We start from the raw sequence: 22,614 nt of genomic DNA, 5'->3' as shown, positions 1-22,614 counted from the left end.
CAGCCAGCTGAATATGAGCTGGTAGTGTGCCCAGGTGGCCAAGAAGGCCAATAGCATCCTGGCTGGTATCAGAAGGTGTGACCAGCAGGACTAGGGAAGTGATTGTCCTGTGTACTCCACCCTGGTGTGACACATCTCAAATACTGTGTTCAGTTTTGGGCCCCTCACTACAAGAAAGACACTGAAGTGCTAGAGCGTGTCCAAAGAGAAGCAACGAAGCTAGTAAAGAATCTAGAGAACAAGTCCTATGAAGAGTGGCTGAGGGAACTGGGTTGTTTAGCCTGGAGAAAAGGAGGCTCAGAGGAGACCTTACTGCTGTCTACAACTAGTTGTAGTGAGGTGGGTCTCAGCCTCTTTTCCTGGGTAACAAGTGATAGGATGAGAGGAAATAGCCTCAAGTTGTGCCAGGGGAGGTTTAGATTGGATATTAGGAAAAATTTCTTCACCGAAAGAGTTATCAGGCACTGGAACAGGCTGCCCAAGGAAGTGGCTGAGTTGTTAAAAGACGTGTAGATGTGGCATTTAGGGACATCGTTTAGTGGTGGAATTGGCAGTGCTAGATTTACTGTTGGACTCAATGATCTCAATGGTCTTTTCCAACCTAAGTGATTCTATTCTATTCTATTCTATTCTATTCTATTCTATTCTATTCTGTTCTGTTCTATTCTATTCCATTCCATTCTATTCTTAAGAAACAGCAGTTAAAAGAAGCCCAATGTTTTGATCCTTGTCCCCAGGTGGGACAGGTTTTATTATCTTTGCTCCTTTCCAAATAAATCCAAGAAAAACTTTCTATCAAGAGCATCTTCCTTTCTTCCAAGCCACATTCTTATTGCAGTCCTTTATCCTTCCACTCATCCTTCAAAAATTCTGCTCAATCTCTGCCTCTGGGAAGGTTGAACAGCATGATGAAGTGTCTCTATTTTCAATCCTGGTGTAGCTTCCAGTCTCTCCTTTCACTGGTCACAGCCAACAGGTCACTCAGCTCCTTCAGCTCTTTAAGCACACATCTGCAATGTCTTGAACTCTCAAGGATTCAAACTCAGGTCTGAAAAGATTCATCTTGCCATCATAGACACAGTATGGTGGCGGAAATCTCTTAATAGCTACTAATTTTTTCTTTTAAAAGCTTTGTCTCTCTCATTCTTTGATTTCCCACTAACAAAACAGCCTCTTTCAGTGAACAATTTGCAGTCAAGTAGAAAAATATCATGACAAAAAATTGAAGAGTTTGTAACATTTAAAAATTAATACGGAAGATTGTTCTATTACTGAGGGAAAATTTCCTTCAACATTCAGCTGAGTGAGTACTAAGAGACCTTCTTTTCCTTCTTGGCTCAGCCATAATGGTTAACTTTTAACATATTAGCCCAATTAAGAATTAAATAACAGAATTTTAAGGAAGTTATTTATCCCATATTTTCATTCTCTGCTTTCTTTTTTAGCTTATCACTGTAGGAATAATAAAAATGTAAAGGATTTTAATTCGAGTCAGTGGATTTTTTTTTGACTGATTGCATAGTTTGTGCAGGCTGTGGAATCTGACACCAAGACTTGGCTATTAGTATCTTTCATATCCTTGGGACAAAAAGAGGTAGTACTGAGTGGAATTTAAGATGCAGTATTTAGCTACGTCTATGATTGTTTATTAAAATAAATAATATACTTCTATAAATATAAAAGTAGACTTTTTTATAGACTACAGTAAAATAACAAATATTTGTAAATTATTGTTAGATAAATTCTCTGAACATGGAAATTTACAGCTAAAGAAAACTGATGCAAGAACAGAAGTTTGCCTTTATATCCCTGTTGACATGATTGATTTAGGGAGGTAATATGATAGATACGGGGGAAACAGCTTTTTCTCTACATCTGACTAAACACATGTCAATATTGCTTAATGATGTCTCCTACCAGTGTTGAAGACTTCTCAGAAATAGCAGCACCTTGCTACCGCATTCACGCTTCTTAAGCATAGAGGAAACTAGTTTTTACTATTTCATTTACAAAAAATATTCTGAAAATGCAACTGATTTGTGTACAAAACACTGTTATTTTTCAACTAGCATTTTAAAGTTCCTTTCCAACACATTTCTAAGAAAAATTCTCAACTGGTGTAAGAACAGTTCTTTGAGTTTGATATTTAAAGCTTGAGTGGATATGGTTTGTTTGGATGCATGAATTACTCAGTTTTCTGTCACCAAATGCAAAAATATAATTCATTAACTCATTCAGTTTGTGGCATTCAACATTGCCATCATCCAATAGGTTTCTGAAATTCAACTTCATAAAAATGATGCAGTATTTAAGCTATTCTCAATGCAGCCTATGAGAGGATTGATGTTATGAATCTATTCCCTGTTTTAAACTGTGAGAATAACTGCAACAGTTCATAACATGTAAGTAAACTAGGCTTATGGTCAATTTGATGTTTTAACATCAACATCTCTGTGACCACATCTCTGTGACAACAAGGGACCCTCTTTACAGCTTGGTAGGCTAAACATTTGCTTTTCTTCTAAAGTATGTTACTTGTGTTAGAAAATATTTTGGGTAAAAACCCTAGAAATTCAAAAGAACTTTGCTTGATTTCTGTTTTCCAGGAAGGTATTCCAGGGGGCAGAGCATGGTCTGTGATAATGGCAAACATTTTCAGCAGAAAACTGGAAAAAAAACCCAAACTATAAAATGCCACAAACAATAACACAAAAAAATTCCAAGAACAGAGGTGTAAAAAATGAAATTTGACCAGTGATCAAGGAGTCAACAAGATTTTTCACTGTTCATCAGATATAGTAGAAAATAAGACAGAGGGCATTTCTAAACTTTTCTTCTCATAAATTGTTCTAGTCTGTTTCCTTTTATACTGGTTCAGTTTCTTGTACTCACCACACCAGTGTCTGAAATCTGCATGTGATTGGTAGGTTTATTAATTTAAATATTAAATAATTCAAAAATTTTTGTATTGATTCTTTGCCAACAGTTGAGAAGTGGAGTAACTTCAATTAAGTTTTTGTAAGCTAGTTTCCTAGTTAATGAAACAAGCATCTGAAATATTCTGGATTTTGTACTTTTTATCAAAGCAGCTATTGACATTCACACTTGCAGCACTAATTCTGGAAGCACTTAGAATTTATATAACTAAAAATATAACTACTGGATAAATATATTTTTTCAAATTCTATTAACGAGTCCATCTTTATATTAGCATTCCTACTTGTTATTACAAGTCCCAGATTATTGATTACAAGGCACTGCCTTGAACTGGACTTCTGTGGAGTGAATCTAACTAGCATGTTTACTTTATCATTAATCTTGTTGGTCATTATATCATTTACTGTTCATTATAGCAAGAGATAAATTGCAGAAATGCTTAATATTGTTAGTTCAGCTTGGCTGCATCCTTTAGTGACACTAATTCTACCGAGCAGTTGGGCAAAATCAATGTCTGATGTGCGATTTGTATTAAATTATGCTTGTTATATGATTGAATCAACACTACACAGAGTTTTCTCAAGTTAATTGATCAACTCCTACAAAATAAATTAATATGATACATTAAACTTAAGCTGAACTGTAGACCATAACAGAACAAACATGAACACTGAATGAAAGCCAAGTTGCATCAGGCCCTATGATCCATTCCTTGGTTTAGATGGGATTAGGAAGTCACGTTTTTGTGTTTTGAAAAAAATATCAAAATGCAAGTTTAAAATGAGATTCATCAGCCAGAAAGCCTATGAATTATCAAATGGATATTCCCCAAGATTTTTTTCAAATTAATTCCCAAAATTTTATTTAGATTCAGGTTTAGCAGAGAAATTCAGCCTGCATATGACTCAGCCAGGTATTCAATTCATTGCAGGCAAGACATTAAGCATGAAATCACTGCTCTTTTATCCAAATGTGTTTAGGAGGGATTTGACCATGTCTCCTCTGCTAGTTACTTGCCGCTTCCTACTTGTGAAGTCCAAATTGGTCTGCTAGGTCTGCTGCTCATCTAAGCCCCTCCTATTTTGACTGTCAAAACGAGTCAGGTTAGTTTAAACTGCATTTTGTGAGCAGTTTAGGTAGGGCACGAGAGGAATGGCAGTTCTTGATTGTACCTTGTTCCCTCACAGGAGTGGAGGGGGGACTTGAGAGGCAGCAGAGAACTGATTTTATTCTAAGTAAGGATAAGCGGGGAGAAAAGACTTAACTGTTCAGCCAGCTGTTATGCTCCCCTTTTACTGTGACTTATCATGGCTTATGTTTTGTTGTGCAGACTGCAGATGGGTGGAGGGCAGGAAACATTCTTCCAACTGATAGATAATCTTTCCTAGCAATCATAAATAATCTCTCTCACGTTTCTTTCTGGTTGCTGGTGTCTCTGTCTCAATTTATAGCAGGGCTATGAAGACTTTTCACCACATGAAGGGGGATTCATCTCAGCTACCTTTTGGCATCTACAGTGCAAGCCTCCATAATGAGTCTCTGATTCATTTACCCTGGGCTCACTTTCTAATCCATAGGGAGAAATTATGAACTTCTGGGGCACATCTCTTTTGACCTATATTAGACAATTACATTAGGGTAAGATGAATCGCAAACTAAATGTCTCCTGTTCTTGGACTATTTGGGGAGCAACAGCTGAATAGCTCAGAGGTTATTCTACAAATGTAGATACCTGCTAATATGAGTACTTGTTCTGATATCTTTCACTCCAGATGCCTATCATCTGATCTCAGGCCTCATAGGTTTGAAGTGCTGAATCTTAGGTTCAAGTATGGAGATTCCTGTTCTGGGACCCACCAGAGGCAGGCTTTCGTTCCTCCAGCCTATTTTACATGCATTCCACATGTGCCAAAGCACAGCATGTGCTGAGGCTACCAAACTGGATGAAACTGGTTTGTTTGTTTCCTGGTTTGTTTGTTTTCTATCTAATCTGGCAGAAAACTTTAAATATCTCAATATTTCTCCGAATTCCTTGCATAATGAATGGAAGTCTAAACCAGGAAGTACTTTCAACTCCTTGAATCTTTCACATCATTGTAAAGTGTATATAAATAAGGGACTCACCCCCTTATTTTGGGTCTATAACTGGTTAGTGGAGCCATTCACTTGCAATCATTAGGTGTAGTATACAATTGTCTGACATTTTCATTTGTAAGTCAATCGTGACTAGATTTTTAGATCTTATTATTCATTGCCCAGTTATTTTGGTAAACAATTTTAAATCTGCAATTAATTGTGAAATAGCTGCACTGTGGTGAGTGCCATAGCTCCTTCATTATTGCCTTTAGTAAAGACATTGTAGGTGGATCTCTAAGACATTCTCAAATGAAACATTAGAAATTACTTTGCAAAATTTGCCCCAATAAAAGATATTACATGCAAACTATAAATTGAACTTTACTATACTCTGTGGGTCATACTTTATAAATGCTGTTTGAAACCGCTCATCTAAGTTTTCCATACTATCAAACTTTTTTTAAAATACATGCAAGTTATCCTTTGCACTTGTCTTCTGTTGCTCCTATGCTAAGAGGTTTAAGATACACATTACAAATATTGGTAAAAAATCACAGCAATAGAAAAGTTAATGGATCCTATTTGGAACTAACTAACTTTCTTAGAGCTGATGGTATAAATATCAAGAGTGTATGACGAAGTTTGGCAGCACAGTTAGGCCTTACTTAGTTGGTGACTCAGAGCTCCCTCAGAGAAATTTCTATTAAGTGTGTTTATTATATGTAAAATACATTAGAAGTCTACTTAGATCAATGCTGAAATATCTATTGCAGATTAAGATTTCAATAAAATTTCCTAAGAACATAACTGCAAAGCAATAAGAATACAGGCAATACAAAACTTTGAGAAGCTTCTCTGCTGAAGTGAAATATGGCACAGAACATGTTTTAGGTCAATTTAATTTAGCATTTTTGGAAGGTAGCTGTCAATGAATGCTCTGCTGGAGTCTTCAGAAGTGGTTCTTACCACCTTTTTTTTTCTTCCTTTTAAAAGCCTTTTCAAAAGGCTTCAAAAGCATTTTCAAAAGGTGGAGGAGGTTTGGGTTTGGTATACTGTCGTTGTCATAATGGGAATTAAATGTTTAATGTATCTTGTTTCATTGCATGCCCACAGTCAGTAACTCCTTTACATTTGTACTGGTAAATGGGTTCCCTCAACTTTTAAGAGGAAAAAAAGGCAAAAATTTCTAGAGCAGACAGAGCAGAGATGAAGTAGACCACATACTGCCCATGTTAAGTTACCTATCCAGCACCATAACATTCTTTAGCATTCTGTAAATGTCCTGGTTTCAGCTGGGATAGAGTTAACTGTCTTCCTAGTAGCTGGTACAGTGCTATGTTTTGAGTTCAGTATCTGAAGAATGTTGGTAACACTGATGTTTTCAGTTGTTGCTCAGTAGTGTTTAGACTATAGTCAAGGATTTTTCAGCTTCTCATGCCCAGCCAGGGCACCTGACCCAAATGGCCAACAGTGTATTCCATACCATGTGACGTCCCATCTAGTTTAGGAACTGGGAAGGGGGGGCAGGGAATTGCCGCTCGGGGACTGGCTGGGTGTTCGTTGGTGGGTGGTGAGCAATTGCCCTGTGCATCATTTGTACATTCCAATCCTTTTATTACTACTGTTGGCATTTTATTAGTGTTATCATCATCATTATTAGTTTCTTCTTTTCTGTTCTATTAAACCGTTCTTATCTCAACCGAGGAGTTTTACTTCTTTTTTCCCAATTTTCTCCCCCATCCCACTGGATGGGGGGAGTGAGTGAGCGGCTGCATGGTGCTTAGTTGCTGGATGGGGTTAAACCACGACAGTCCATTTTGGCACCCAACGTGGGGCGTGAACGGTTGAGATAACGACAAACCTGACCAGAGCTTGTGAAAACAAATTTGTTCTAAGCATTCATTATGTTGATTTATGTATTCTTAGAGTTGTTGCTCTGGTTTTTAAAGCTCTGTTATGTATCACCTTGCTTGCTGTATGTAGTTCCTCTTCTGCTGCTTATCATCCATGGGAGGTGGATTAAGGTTTTCGCTTTGATGTATGGTATAACTCTGGTTTATGGTATGATAAAGTCATCGGCTGTGGGATTAATCCGGTATTTGCACTTAGCATTGTCACCTTTATACTGCGGGAGCCATCTGTGGGAAATTATTAATAATTATACCATTTACCTTTCCTCTATGGAAAACCATTCTATGGGTGGGGTACCTTTCTTCCCCTCTCCTTTCTCCTTCAGTCCAGTTACAATGGTGTTTGAGAATTTTGAAAAATTTGAATACTCCTGGGATGTTGGGACTAGCACGGTCCTAGCCCTACTGCTGGGAATTAGCATACTTCTGAAAGTGGTTCAGCTCTCGTTTAAGGTTAAACAGCTATTTAAGAAGATCACCCAGAGATGTGCCCCAAGGCTGGAAAATTATGAGTGGCAGGGTGTGTGGGGTAGTATGGGCAAGTACCTAGAAAAGTGAGCACCTCCAATGTTTTGGAAATTCACCCCTGAACAAGTGCAGGATCCAGAAGAACTAGTAAAATATTTGGAAAAGGTATGCTGTCAGCCCGGCAGCTCCAGAGAGATACAAATCACTGCAACATGCTGGGGCCTGGCCCATGCCTATCGAGCCCTGTTTGACACCACTCAGTACCCTCAAGGGGAAGAGAAAGTCTCTGGACCTAACAACAAAATGATGAGCACCGCAGCCACTCAAACCTTGGCAACGGGCGCTGCGGCCCCTCCAGCCCCGGCAAGGAGCATTGCAGGCACCCAGACCTTGGCGACAGGCACTGTGACCCCTCCAGCCCCGGCGATGAGAACTTGGGCTACCCAAACCTCAACAACAGGCACTGCAGCCCCTCCAGCCCCAGCAATGAGCACAGCAGCTACCCAAACCTTGGCAACGGGCACTACAGTCCCTCCAGCCCCAGCGACGAGGACTGCTGCTACCCAAACCTTGGTGACAGACACTGCGGTTATCCAAAACCCGGTGAGTGATACTGCAACTGAACCAGTGGACCAACCTGCACCAGCATCAGTTGCCCCCATACAGAAAAAGAAATATAAAAAAAAATCAGTTTGCTTAGCGAAGGATGAAGATGAACCAGGGTCATCACGGGAACTGGAGGAAAAGGCAGAACCAGAGGTAATAACCCGGTCCCTATCCTTGCGTGAGCTGCGGGATTTGCGAAAAGACTTTGGCCACCGTATAGGTGAGCATATTATCACCTGGCTCCTCCGATGCTGGAACAATGGGGCTAATAGCTTGGAATTAGAAGGTAGGGATGCCAAGCAGCTGGGATCGCTTGCCAGGGAAGGTGGCATTGACAAGGCAATTGGAAGAGGGACACAAACCATCAGCCTCTGGAGGTGACTCTTGTCAAGTGTGAAGGAAAGGTACCCCTTTAAGGAAGATGTTATATGTCAATCAAGCAAGTGAGCCACCATGGAAAAAGGTATTCAATATCTGAGGGAATTAGCTGTGCTAGAGACGATTCATCATGATCTGGACAACCCATAATTACCCAAAGATCCAGACGAAGTCCAATGCACACGACCCATGTGGCGGAAGTTTGTACGGAGCGCACCATCATCCTATGCCAACGCATTGGCAATAATGTCCTGGAAGGATGAAGAGGCACCTACAGTGGAGGAAGTGGCTCGCCAACTCCGTCAATACGAAGAAAATCTCTCCTCCTCCCTACAAGCCTGCATTGCGGCTGTGGAGAAGCTGTCTGAGGATTTCCAGCAATTCAAAGAGGATATGTCCTACTCCACACGTGTAAGGACCAATGTCTCAGCTATTAGGAGTGAGCGTTCTTCTGTCCAAGAGAGAGAATATAGAAGGTACACACCGCTAGGTGCCCTGTGGTTTTACCTATGCGATCATGGAGAGGACATGAGGAAATGGGACGGAAAACCTGCCTCGGTCCTAAATGCACGGGTACGTGAGCTGCGAGGAAAAACCACCACAAAAGGGGATTCTACCAGGAAAAATGCCGCTTCAGTTTCCAAACAGAGTAGAAGGGCTGATTTTATTTCCGATCCTCTTGAAGGGACTTCTGAGCCAATTTTACGAGAAGTGAATACTGAATACTCTGACCAGAATTAGAGGGGCCCTGCCTCCAGCCAGGTGGAGGAAAGGGATAACCGGGTCTATTGGACTGTGTGGATTCGATGGCCTGGCACATCAGACCCACAGGAGTATAAGGCTCTAGTAGACACCGGCGCACAGTGCACTCTAATGCCATCAAGTTATAAAGGGACAGAATCCATTTGTATTTCTGGTGTGACAGGGGGATCCCAAGAGTTAACTGTATTGGAAGCTGAAGTAAGCCTAACTGGAAATGAATGGCAGAAACACCCCATTGTGACTGGTCCAGAGGCTCCGTGTATCCTTGGCATAGACTATCTCAGGAGGTATTTTAAGGACCCGAAGGGGTATCGATGGGCTTTTGGTATAGCTGCCTTGGAGACGGAGGGCACTGAACAGCTGTCTACCCTGCCTGGCCTCTCTCAAGACCCTTCGGTTGTGGGGTTGCTCAAGGTTGAAGAACAACAAGTGCCAATTGCTACCACGACGGTGCACCGGCGGCAATATCGCACCAGCCAAGACTCTCTGATTCCCATCCACAAGTTGATTCGCCAACTGGAGAGCCAAGGAGTGATCAGCAAAACTCGCTCACCCTTTAATAGTCCCATATGGCCAGTGCGGAAGTCTAATGGGGAGTGGAGACTAACAGTTGACTATCGCGGCCTGAATGAAGTTACACCACCACTGAGTGCTGCCTTTCCAGATATGTTAGAACTTCAATACGAACTAGAGTCAAAGGCAGCCAAGTGGTATGCCACAATTGACATTGCTAATGCATTTTTCTCAATCCCTCTGGCAGCAGACTGTCGTCCACAATTTGCCTTTACTTGGAGGGGTGTCCAGTACACTTGGAATCGATTGCCCCAGGGGTGGAAACACAGCCCCACCATTTGCCATGGACTAATCCAGACTGCACTGGAAAAAGGTGAAGCTCCGGAACACCTGCAATACATTGATGACATCATCATATGGGGCAACACGGCAGAAGAAGTCTTTGAGAAAGGGAAGAAAATAATCCAAATCCTTCTGAAAGCCGGTTTTGCCATAAAAGAAAGTAAGGTCAAGGGACCTGCACAGGAGATCCAGTTTTTGGGAATAAAATGGCAAGATGGACGTCGTCAGATCCCAATGGATGTGATTAATAAAATAGCAGCTATGTCTCCCCCGACTAATAAAAAGGACACACAGGCCTTCTTAGGTGTCGTGGGGTTTTGGAAAATGCATATTCCAAATTACAGTTTGATTGTAAGCCCTCTCTATCAAGTGACCCGGAAGAAGAATGATTTTAAATGGGGCCCTGAACAACAACAAGCCTTTGAACAAATTAAACGGGAGATTGTTCATGCTGTAGCCCTTGGACCAGTCCGGACAGGACAAGATGTTAAAAATGTGCTCTATATTGCAGCTGGGGAGAATGGCCCTACCTGGAGCTTCTGGCAGAAAGCACCTGGGGAGACCCGAGGCCGACCCCTGGGGTTTGGGAGTCGAGGATATCGAGGATCCGAGGCTCGCTATACTACAACTGAAAAAGAGATATTGGCAGCGTATGAAGGAGTTTGAGCCACCTCAGAAGTGGTTGGTACTGAGACACAGCTCCTCTTAGCACCCCGACTGCCAGTGCTGGGCTGGATGTTCAAAGGGAGGGTCTCCTCTACACATCATGCGACTGACGCCACGTGGAGTAAGTGGATCGCACTGATCACACAACAGGCTCGTACAGGAAACCCCAGTCACCCAGGAATTTTAGAAGTGATCACAGACTGGCCAGAAGGCAAAGATTTTGGAATGTCGCCAGAGGAGGAGGTGGCACATGCTGAAGAAGCCCCGCTGTATAATAAACTGCCAGAAAATGAGAGGCAATATGCCCTGTTCACTGACGGATCCTGTCGCATTGTGGGAAAGCATCGAAGGTGGAAAGCTGCTGTATGGAGTCCTACATGACAAGTTGCAGAAACTGCTGAAGGAGAAGGTGAATCGAGTCAGTCTGCAGAGGTAAAAGCCATCCAGCTAGCGTTAGACATTGCTGAAAGAGAAAAGTGACCAGTGCTCTATCTCTATACTGACTCATGGATGGTGGCAAATGCCCTGTGGGGGTGGTTACAGCAATGGAAGCAGAGCAACTGGCAGCGCAGAGGTAAACCCATTTGGGCTGCCACACTGTGGCAAGATATTGCGTCCCGGCTACAGAATCTGGTTGTAAAAGTACGTCATGTAGATGCTCAGGTACCCAAGAGTTGGGCCACTGAATAACATCAAAAAAACCAGCAGGTGGATCAGGCTGCCAAGATTGAAGTGGCTCAGGTGGACCTGGACTGGCAACATAAGGGTGAGCTATTTATGGCTCGGTGGGCCCATGATACTTCAGGCCATCAGGGAAGAGATGCAACATATAGATGGGCTTGAGATCGAGGGGTGGACTTGACCATGGACACTATCGCGCAGGTTATCCATGAATGTGAAACATGTGCTGCAATTAAGCAAGCCAAGCGGTTAAAGCCCCTGTGGTATGGAGGGCGATGGCTGAAATATAAATTTGGGGAAGCCTGGCAGATTGACTACATCACACTCCCACAAACTCGCCAAGGCAAGTGCTATGTGCTGACAATGGTGGAAGCAACCACCGGATGGCTGGAAACATATTCTGTACCCCATGCCACTGCCCAGAACACTATCCTGGGCCTTGAGAAGCAGGTCTTGTGGCGACATGGCACCCCAGAAAGAATTGAGTCAGACAACGGGACTCATTTCCGAAACAACCTCATAGATACCTGGGCCAAAGAGCACGGCATTGAGTGGGTGTATCATATCCCCTATCATGCACCAGCCTCTGGGAAAATTGAGCAATACAATGGACTGTTAAAGACTACATTGAAAGCAATGGGGGGTGGAACTTTCAAACATTGGGATGCACATTTAGCAAAAGCCACCTGGTTAGTCAACACCAGAGGATCTGCCAATCGGAGTAGCTCTGCCCAATCAGAATTTTTACATACTGTAGAAGGGGAGAAAGTCCCTGCAGTGCACATGAAAAATATGTTAGGGCAAACAGTCTGGGCTACTCCTGCCTCAGGCAAAGGTAAACGCATTTGTGGGATTGCTTTTGCTCAAGGGCCTGGGTGCACTTGGTGGGTGACGCGAAAAGATGGAGAAGTCCGATGTGCGCCTCAAGGAGATTTGATTTTAAGTGAAAATAGCCAGAATTAAACTGTATGATATTAGTTGCTATATAGCCCTGCTACTGTATGTTATCATTACTATAATTGTTATATGCTATATCCATAGTACTATAGTAAGAATCACTTGGATCAGGCAAGAAAGAACTGTGATAAAACTGAGCAAAGCGCAGTAGTGATGGAACCAGAACTGACTCCAGCATGCAACAATCCAATGGTGCACACCATTCTCCTGCTGCGTCAAATGTCATCTGCTCGTCACACCGCACTGAAGCCCAATTCTGCTCTACCGACTGAGAGGACTTTGCACCATCCCTCCTGCCCAGACAGACTGGTATGACAGATGGAGCCCAGAGTCGGAAACTAAATGAACTCAGCAAACATTTTATGAACATAACCCATGAACTAAAGGAATGATATCTCTGTGTGTGTATACTTATATATAGATATATAGATATATCATTGTTCATATGTCTCAAAGGGATGGAAAGGTGATGATGATTAATCAGAATGTAACTAAAGGTATGGGAACTGAGCATGACATCAATGGTATAGAATAAGGGGTGGATACTGTCCTGGTTTCAGCTGGGATAGAGTTAACTGTCTTCCTAGTAGCTGGTACAGTGTTATGTTTTGAGTTCAGTATGCGAAGAATGTTGATAACACTGATGTTTTCAGTTGTTGCTCAGTAGTGTTTAGACTATAGTCAAGGATTTTTCAGCTTCTCATGCCCAGCCAGGGCACCTGACCCAAATGGCCAACAGTGTATTCCATACCATGTGATGTCCCATCTAGTTTAGGAACTGGGAAGTGGGGGGCAGGGAATCGCCGCTCGGGGACTGGCTGGGTGTTGGTTGGTGGGTGGTGAGCAATTGCCCTGCGCATCATTTGTACATTCCAATCCTTTTATTACTACTGTTGGCATTTTATTAGTGTTATCATTATCATTATTAGTTTCTTCTTTTCTGTTCTATTAAACCGTTCTTATCTCAACCCACGAGTTTTACTTCTTTTCCCGATTTTCTCCCCCATCCCACTGGATGGGGGGGGAGTGAGTGAGCGGCTGCGTGGTGCTTAGTTGCTGGCTGGGGTTAAACCACGACAGTAAAATAGATAGATGTATGAATATGTGTATGTATGTTTGTGTGTATAAAAAGGAACATAGAATTTAATTTCCAGTGAATTCCTTAAAACTTAACAATGAATCTGTTCATGCAAGACATATTTTCAACTTCATTCAACCAGGGATTGAGTATGATAAATACATGTGATATGACACAGGTTGGAATTAAGCTCATGAAGACTTCTGACAACAACTAAGACATGGCTCTTTTATCACAGAGATGAAGATTTACATCATTAATCCAGGCCATGCATCCATGAATATCAAATCTGTGCATGATTTGATCAGCGGCAATAAAAAATTACATAAGCAAGCAATGATATATCTGTCAAATTAGTCAGACTACAAGATTATGCTCTTTACGCTGAACAGCAGTTTGAAACTCACTGACATTCCCATACCACATCAGAAACTCTATCCTCATTGGAAAAAGGCTGCCTATCATATGTGGAATGTATTACTGTGACTGCAACTTACAGCAACCTCCCTGTCCTTATACAGCTGAAATGGGTATGCTATTACAATGTGATTTAAATGTTTTTATCATGCAAGAAGGAAGATATGAATAATATTTTTCAGCTATTTTTTTAAGGCTCCTGCTATCCATAGTAGAGAAGGCCATCTTCCTAGCCTTTCACCTTATTTTTTTTTTTTCTTCAAATCACATTATTCATTCTTTGAATCTTTCATTGTAAACCCAATCCTTAATATTAAACTACTGGCAAATTCAACCTTTAGACCTAGGATGCACTCCTTCCTGGATTTGCAACTGAGAAATCTAAGCAATATTGTGTTACTAATCTTTAAATATAATGAATCTTGGAAGACACTAGAAAGACCTGTTTAAAATCGGTATCATTATATGGTTCACTATGAAAAGAATTCACAGTAATTTCACAAAGTAAAAAGACAATGAAGAAGACATCAAAGAGAAAATCAAGTAGACTAAACTTATTTCATATTCACTGGATTTGGGCAGTCAGTTGCTGAACTGACTAGTTGCAACTAGTTGAATTACTAGTTGCTTGAACAGTAGTAATTCTACACCATGAAATTTTTCTTCATTTTATGCACCAGATAATTTATTTTAAGATTATTTTCCTTATGTATATTTGTTAAAGCAGTAATACTTGAGTAGCATTACTGGAAACTTTCTAGGTGCCCTGGAAATCTATATGCATGTTCAGAATGCAGTGTGATGTCTAATTTCAGTTCACTAAATTGGGTAACTCCAGAATCAAGAAGAGTTATAATGTCAAAATTATGCTGCAAAGTATTGGACATCTGCTGGCTACAATGGAATTATGTCAATTCAAACCCAGCGAGACTCTGGTTCAGTACTTTCAGAATACATGCAGCTATGTTTCAACCTTACGAGTACACAAGATTTAAAATATAAGTGGTTAGTGCAGGCAAATTCATTGTTGTTTGCTGCTATGGCTCAGGAGGGGAAGTATTTGAAAGCTGCACAAATTTACGTATTTAATCTTTTTTTCTTTTTTTTTTTTTTCTTATATGAGAGTGACGAAACAAGAGAAGAAAATATTTCAATGACAAATCCAGGCTAAAAGAAAAAAAAACAAACAACAAACCACAAACTTTTCACAAGGAAACATTTTAAAAACTTTTCTACAAGTACAGACATCCTTTTCCCTGGCATTTCCTAACCCTACCATTTTCCACAGATTATAAGCCTCAGAGACTTAGTTACCATCAGGAACAATAATGCAAAAACACTGTATTTATTGATGTGATGACCCATAATTTTGATTGCCACGGTGTTTTTTAAAATATTTACTGGTAGGCTAGTAAAATGCCTCTGAATCTTAGAATATTTTGGTGGTTGATGAGACTACCTCTTTGTCATCTCCTTGACTTAACCTACAAATGCCTTTTAACACCAAGATCTTCTTCTCAGCACTGATAGATTTATTCCACAACTGGTTGTATACCTAGTGTCAAATAGCCCAGAGCTTTTCCTTTAGAACTTAGAAGGTAGAGAATATAAGTAAACACTTTTTTTTTGGGGGGGGGGGGAGGGGGAATATCTCTGCTGCCTTTAATCTATTACAACAAATGTAAGCAACAGAGAAGTAGAGGAACAGTTGATTAATATCCAGATAATAGACTTCAAGTTTGAAGATCCTGGGTCATGTCTTTATTAGTTTTAAATGAAAATTAGTTCAGTGGTATTGGAGGAGTCCCCAGTGAGTGTCTGTCTGCATTAAAAGAGCACAAGCTTTTTATATTTTATGGATGTTTGCTTTTGAAATGCTTAGTAGCAGTGCTACAGATTTACAATAAGAGAACTGTTAAGTCTACAGTTTGCTGGTGATCTAACAAGCATCCTGCCTCTTTCCAAACCACATTTATAATGGATAAATAAATAAATAAAAATCATAAAGATAAACCTTAGCTTCTGAATCATGAGAGATAGTCTATATATGGTGTAAAAGTTCTCAGAAAATATATTTTGACATTCCAACAGAAATGTAATTCAGTAAATGCATAAAAGTGAGGAAATTTCTGACAGGTTATTTTCCTTGTGTTTGAGATCTGTTAGAAATTTCTGTCTTTTCCTATGTACTTGTGTATCAGATGTACTCCAGCCAGGAGTAACACATCTATGGAAATCATGGCTCTTCATGCTGTCTACAATATTTTCAAAGTATTAAAATCTAGGTGTTTGTTTTTCTTTTTTTTTCTTCCATGTATTACTTTGCATTTTTTTATGGTTCCTGTGATTTGTATTCTGTTGTAAAATCTTATCCGGGCACTGTGGCTTTGTTTTTGGGATCAGATGTTTGATGTATGTTGAAGTGCTATCTTACAATTTGTGTTCCATGATTCATGATAATACTTGCACTGAAACTGATGATTTCTATAAGGTTAACATAGCAGTAGATTGTTGAATAGTGAAGTAGGATTTAATCTGCCTAAAAGCTAATTAGGTGAAAGATAAACAGGTTTAACAGCACTTCTTGAGCTAATTTTTGTGTTGATCCATGCATTGTTCAAAGTATACACCAGTGATACACAGTGAAAGGAATACTGTTTCTCATTATTTAATCTTTTTAGGCAAAATGCAAGGCAACCCATTGTCAGCTATTACTCAGTCTAAATATATTGGGTGAGTATTTTTCATAGTCATTTACCTACACACATTAGACTTGTTTAGTATGTTTCAACCATACATTATCTTTAATTATCTGAAAAATATGACATATACTTTTAAAATTTGTGTATTCATAAGATACAGAAAAAACATTATCCTAATTTGCATATGCTAATGAGGTGCATATTAATTCTATTTTTTAAACAAGTAATTTAATAGTTTGGCAAAGATATGACAGTATTTCTAATTACATTAAATCATTTTTAAATGACAAGGTTTAATAATATTTCTTCTACATCTGTTGAGAAAAGTTTAACTGTAATGAATATCTTTGTGTATTGTTGATTGACCTCTGCTACATCAACATATGCTCAGTTTGTTCTTAATTTTCGTCCCTCAGACACAGGACTGGTGATTAATATCTCTTGTTGTGTTACCTTGGTTGTTAATGAAAAACATTGGGTGTTCCCTTCACTATGCAGAGTGCAAACTCATAAAAAAAAAATCACAGGTGAACTCCTTATGAACACTTCTAATTGCTGAGGCACAGTGTTTGAAAATCTCAAGTAATTTGCCATTAAAATAATGAATAGCATAAACTGTAATTCTTCATAGTAATTAACTTGTGTCAGCACCATTATTTTTCATTAATTATAAATGAAAAAGAATGAAAGATCACCTGCAGGAACAGATGTGTGAAATCGTCTCTGAGGTTCTGTTGTAGCCTTTTTTTTCTTCTTCCCTCCAACAAGTTATATTGAGAATGGTATCCAGCCATACAAGAATGCAGATAGTAGAGACAGTCCAGGAGAGACTGGGAAAAAAGACATTTGATAAGGTTGCTGTCCATGAAGTCTAATATTTTAATGAAAAATGGAATTATTACTGGCCAAAAAAAGGAAACAAAAAAAATTGAAACATTTTGTAGCTTACAGCTGTAAGAAGTTAGGAAAAAATTTGTCAGTAAAATTCATTGGGTTTCGGTTTTGATTTGGGGTCTTTTTGGAATGCAAAAGTCTAATTGCATAGTTTGAAGCTTTATGTCTCAGTTTAACTTAATTAAAAAGTATTTTAGGAAATATTCCTTATTATCTCAAATGCTGTGGGTTTTTTTGTTTGTTTATTTGTTTGTTTTTAAGGAGGTCAGTGCGGTTGATGAAAAATAAAGTTGTGTACCGTTAGGTGTTTTCTCTGTTGTGTCCATCTTCTACACACATCTTATGTTCAACTCAAGTCAGTTTTGATTCCTATAGGGTTCTGCTGAATTATGAATGTTTTACAAATAACATACAAGCTTAAGTCCTATTGATACCTTCACCTAAAGTCCTTTGTCTACTATATTACTAAACTACTGCCTGAACATCTACTAAACTATCATATTAATAAAATCTGGCCTTTTCTAATTAGAACAGAATGATAGAAAGATTTAGGTTGGAAAGGACTTAAGTAGGTCAGCTGGTCCAATTCTCTGCACAAAGTGGAGCTAACTTCAGTTAGAGCATGTTGCTCAGGGCCTCATCCAGTTGAGTTTTGGATATCTCCAAGGATTGAAATTACATGTTTGGGAAACCTGTACCAGTGCTTAACTTCTCCATTGTACATATCACAGAAATGTGTCATAATAACATCTAACTAATGTAGATGTTATTTAGAATAATTTTGCTAGTAATAAACTGGCTATATTATAAACTCTTGCAAATCACAATCTCTTGCAAATAAAACGTCTTCCTAAGTATAACATTAATATATTGTAGGTGGCTATGTATTTTCTTACAATTTGTAAAGCTTTTATAAAAGGGAAATAATTTTTATAACAATATTGCAGACACTTAATGCACACTCTTAGCTAGAATGTACAACCTGAAGTTAAGTCACTGCATAGTCTATTTTAAAAATTCTATAATTAATAAATGGAAAACTTTCAAGGCTGATAAATCATCAATGCTTATATGCCCCTATACATTAGTTGATGTATGGTATTCCTACATATACACACACAAAGTGTGTATATTGAATCTAGTCATTCACCTAAGGACAGAAAAGTTAGAGAATAAACCATCAGATCTTTGTAGCCTGGTACTTTCTCTCTGAGAACATTCAGTGATGGACGGCTAAACTACAGAATGAAAGAGACAACTCCATGACTTTGTCTTTCAGTCACATTCTCATCACAGATTTTGACAATTTGGCACAATGACTTACTAAGCCAGAAAATCTTAAAAACCTTTCAAAACATTTTCTGCCTTACAGCACTAAAATTTATCCCTGAAGTAGATTAAAAGTAACAAGTACAAAATAAACATAATAAGTAGATGACTACATGTCATTTCCTACACACTATCTATTGTAACACAACCCGTCAGTCACTAGTTAGGATACTTTTCTTATTTAAAAAAATTATAAATTTATTTCACATATAATCCTTCTTTTACACAATATTAACTTTATATTTAGCTTCTGTTTTTTTGTTTTTACTCCAAAGGTTTTGACTAAAAAAGGGCAAAATTTTTATTAACAGGAATGCATGAACAATTCCTGAATATATGTTTGAAAATGGAGGCAAGACACGTCAGGGGATTTTCAGTAAAACTGTATGCAATATTCAACATAAATTAACAGTTCTTATGATTTGTCCTTGTCAAGGTCAATGCCCTTTTTTGGAGGAGCGTAAATCTTATGAAACTTTTCATGTAAGGGAAAATTCTTAAGTGGGAACTATTTCAAATATGTCTATAGATGAAAAATAGTTGCTTATTTAACACCTGGATAAGAATAATTATTTAAGAAATAATCCAAAAATTGAGACAAAAAAGGTTATAAGCATAAAAAGTTACATTAACATGTCATTATTTGGTTTTCCCGTGTGGTAAAATTAGTGTTTTTACCTTCATTACTTCAGTTTCGAACTGGTTAACATTTCCTTCCCTAGTAACAGCCAACATGAGTATTCACCCTGGCTTCAGAGACGTGCCTTATTTCCCTTGAATAACTCCAATTACTGGATATTTTGATAAGAAATACAAATTCTTTCATTCCCAAGTTGCTGCCAACTTGAGACCATATGGATTTTTGCTGCAGAAACCCGGGACATCGACTATAACTCTCAGAGCTAGGCGTGAGTTAGGGAGCACTGATGAGAAAGTTCTGGCTAGGCAGAAATTGGAGATGAGAAAGCCCCTGGCCACCAGGAACTCTGCAGCAGCTTTTCAGGCATGATTATTTCCCATCCTGCTGATAAGCTAAGTAGTAGCAACTGACCTCTGAGTAGCCATGGACTCTTTCCCTCAGTTTGTGAACTGCTGTATTAAAAATGGTTGTAGTGAAATAATTTGGTCTTAATCCATGCTTCCTATTCACTATGAAAACAAAACCCATTTTGTTTTTCCAAATCATACTGCTTAGTAAAAAGAGGCTAGTGTTCTCCTTAACATTTGACTACAAACATTTGAATCCCATTCTAAGAGATAGTGAACACATATTTCTGTATGGCAAGACACAGAATACAGAGGAAAAACAATTTTTTCCATTGAACAGAAGTACATGTAAAGTACATTTTTAATGATCAAAGCAAGGAAAATTTTGCTTTCTAAAAATGAGTTATCTGGCTTGTAACAAAATTATTAACTCAGAAATCTAGAGGAACTGAAAGCAAATATAGTCATAAATATAATTAGCTTAAATGTTTGCTTTCTATGATGGATCACTTGCAGAGAGGAACTGGAGGAGAATAACTTGCTGCTGGTTTTAATGTGATACATGATTTCTTAACTTGAGAATAGGAGGAACAAAAGGAACAGCTCTTCACTGTCAGTGTTTTGAGTCCATATGGATCATGTAATATTTTCCAGGTCAGATCTATAATCACACTGAGAATATTGAATCATGTTTTAAAATTTCATCTTTTGTAAAACAACAAAAAATCCAAGAAACGAGAGATTCATTGGATCTTTTTGATCATACATGCCACATTTCCCAGTGTTTTCTAGTTTGCCTACAGTTTTCTTTACTACTCTGTATTTCAGTTAATCTTTGGTAAATAAACTATGTATTTCTGTTTGTGTATTTGTTTCTTACTACTAGTCTAGAGAAAACAAACATTTCTCAGGGTACAAGGAAGGAGAATGGTTATATTAAACATTTTTCAATACCAGAACGATGATGTGACTCTTGTCTTAATGAAACAGTTTTGCTGCATACATCTCCAGTATTCTGCTGGATAATATATTTTACTTGAAAACAAGCAACATTATTGTAAAATCTTGTACACTTTAAATAAGTTTTCTACAAGGAAACCACGATGGTATAGGGCATCTATTTCTATAATTGCTCAAGCCTCAAATGCAGCTGAGTGCAGACAAAAAAGCTTACATAGATAATACTATGAGGGAGTTAGATGAATCAGCACTTAAATCACAAAGGAATACACTAAAATTATGATGTTATCATATGTTAAATAAGTCACATAAAATTGCAAAAATTAAAATCTCCCTACAGATGCTGCCATGAAGCTATATAATTTTAAACAATATTATTCAGCATTTATATGTTTAATTTGATCTAGTGGTCAAAGTTTTGGTAGTTAGAACCCAGGCACTCATCTTTAAGTATTGTACCTTATGTCTGCTGAGAACCTGGATTCTCAATAAATACATATCCTTATTAACCAGGAATGCATTGCAAAGTAGACTAACAATACTTCCTTATTCACAGTCGAGTTTTAATTTTCCTAACTGGTTAGGCAGAAGATGGTTCTAGTATCGTGTACATAGCCCATGAATGTAAGATCTGAACTTCCCAGCAGGTTTGATCAAGACATTTAAAGAGGCTTTATAATCCTCTTATTGATTATATTTGAATATTCCACTTCCCTTGTTTGAATTAATTTAATCCAAAGTCTATTTTTAATATATTACAATGAAAGAAACAGAGCAATATGGGAAAGAGAAAAATTCACATTATTGTGAGACGTCCTCTGATTTTGCAGTACATGTCTAATGACCCTCTTTTTTTCCATGAAAACTTGTGCCAAAACTTTTCTAATACAATCAAAATAGAACAATAATATTGCTTATTGTCAACAGAGAATCCTTCTATTTATAAAGGGGAATGTAAATTATAGCCACATGTATCAACTGTGGTTGTGAAGCATGGAAAAATTACATACTGCACCTTGAGTTTTGATAATTACTCTTGTATGAATGACATTGTTCCTATTAAGAAGGTAGGCTTGATTTAAGGGCTAAATTCAAATAGTGTTTACAGTGCTGCAGGATGTTTGAAACCAGATAGGAAAGTCATAATTACTGATTTTTTAAATAGTTTTACTTTCTTTATTCGGACAAAAGACACCCATTATTATTCTTCATTATAAAGCCCCCCAAAAAACATTATATTGTATTATCTGTAGCACAAATAATGATTTCTCAAACCCAATTTGCCCATCAAGCCCACACTACTATTTGAGCTGCAACATTCTAGTGTCCCAGCTTTTAATAAAAGGTATCTAACACAGGAAGACTCTTTCCTACAAACTACATGTCCATAAAATAGTAGAAGGACTTGTATGCTTCCGTGGGTTTCATAGATCCACCTATCAGGAGAACTAATGCTAAGCTAAACAAGTCAAAAGTGAATCCTAAATGTAAGCACTTCTCTAATTATCTAAATTTTAGAGCTAAGAAATTAGTGTAATGTCTTTATCTGAATAAAAAGACTTGGCATAGAGAAAGAAATAGACAATGGAAAAGGGGGATGTCTGAAATTTTCAAAAATATGAAAAAGTTACAGACTGTGATGTGGCATCTTTCAAGCCAGTTGCCAAGGAAAAACTTGCAGGAAAAACTATGATAAAGGAAATGGGAGTAAGTTTGCTACAGCTCTTTGTGTTATCAGAAGCACTTACCATCAAAAAAGTCAGTACATTAATCTCAATACCCAAGAAAATCAGAATCGTCTCATGGAAGGAACAGAAGGTTTAAAAAAAAGACTGTTATGCCATACTTAAATCAAAACAATTATTCAGCCTCAAAAGTATCCTAAAAAAAACACAATACCAAAAAAAAAGCATTTTACAAGACCCTACAATATTCCACAGTGAGATGGGGC

General features: G+C 38.4%; 1 long non-coding RNA gene across 1 annotated transcript in view; it reads left to right on the top strand.

The window, feature by feature from the left end:
* The window catches only part of LOC138683704 (uncharacterized), a 33,278-nt gene extending 20,822 nt beyond the window's left edge, over nt 1-12,456 (top strand). Inside the window, exon 4 of the long non-coding RNA XR_011323110.1 lies at nt 12,381-12,456. This is a non-coding gene — a long non-coding RNA (uncharacterized lncRNA). The remainder of the gene's footprint in view (nt 1-12,380) is intronic.
* Nucleotides 12,457-22,614: the final 10,158 nt, after the last annotated feature.

Source organism: Haliaeetus albicilla, chromosome Z, assembly GCF_947461875.1.
Source record: "Haliaeetus albicilla chromosome Z, bHalAlb1.1, whole genome shotgun sequence".
Taxonomy (NCBI): Eukaryota; Metazoa; Chordata; class Aves; order Accipitriformes; family Accipitridae; genus Haliaeetus; species Haliaeetus albicilla.
The sequence above is the reverse complement of the archived record's forward strand: the minus strand, read 5'-3'. Positions and strand labels throughout refer to the sequence as shown.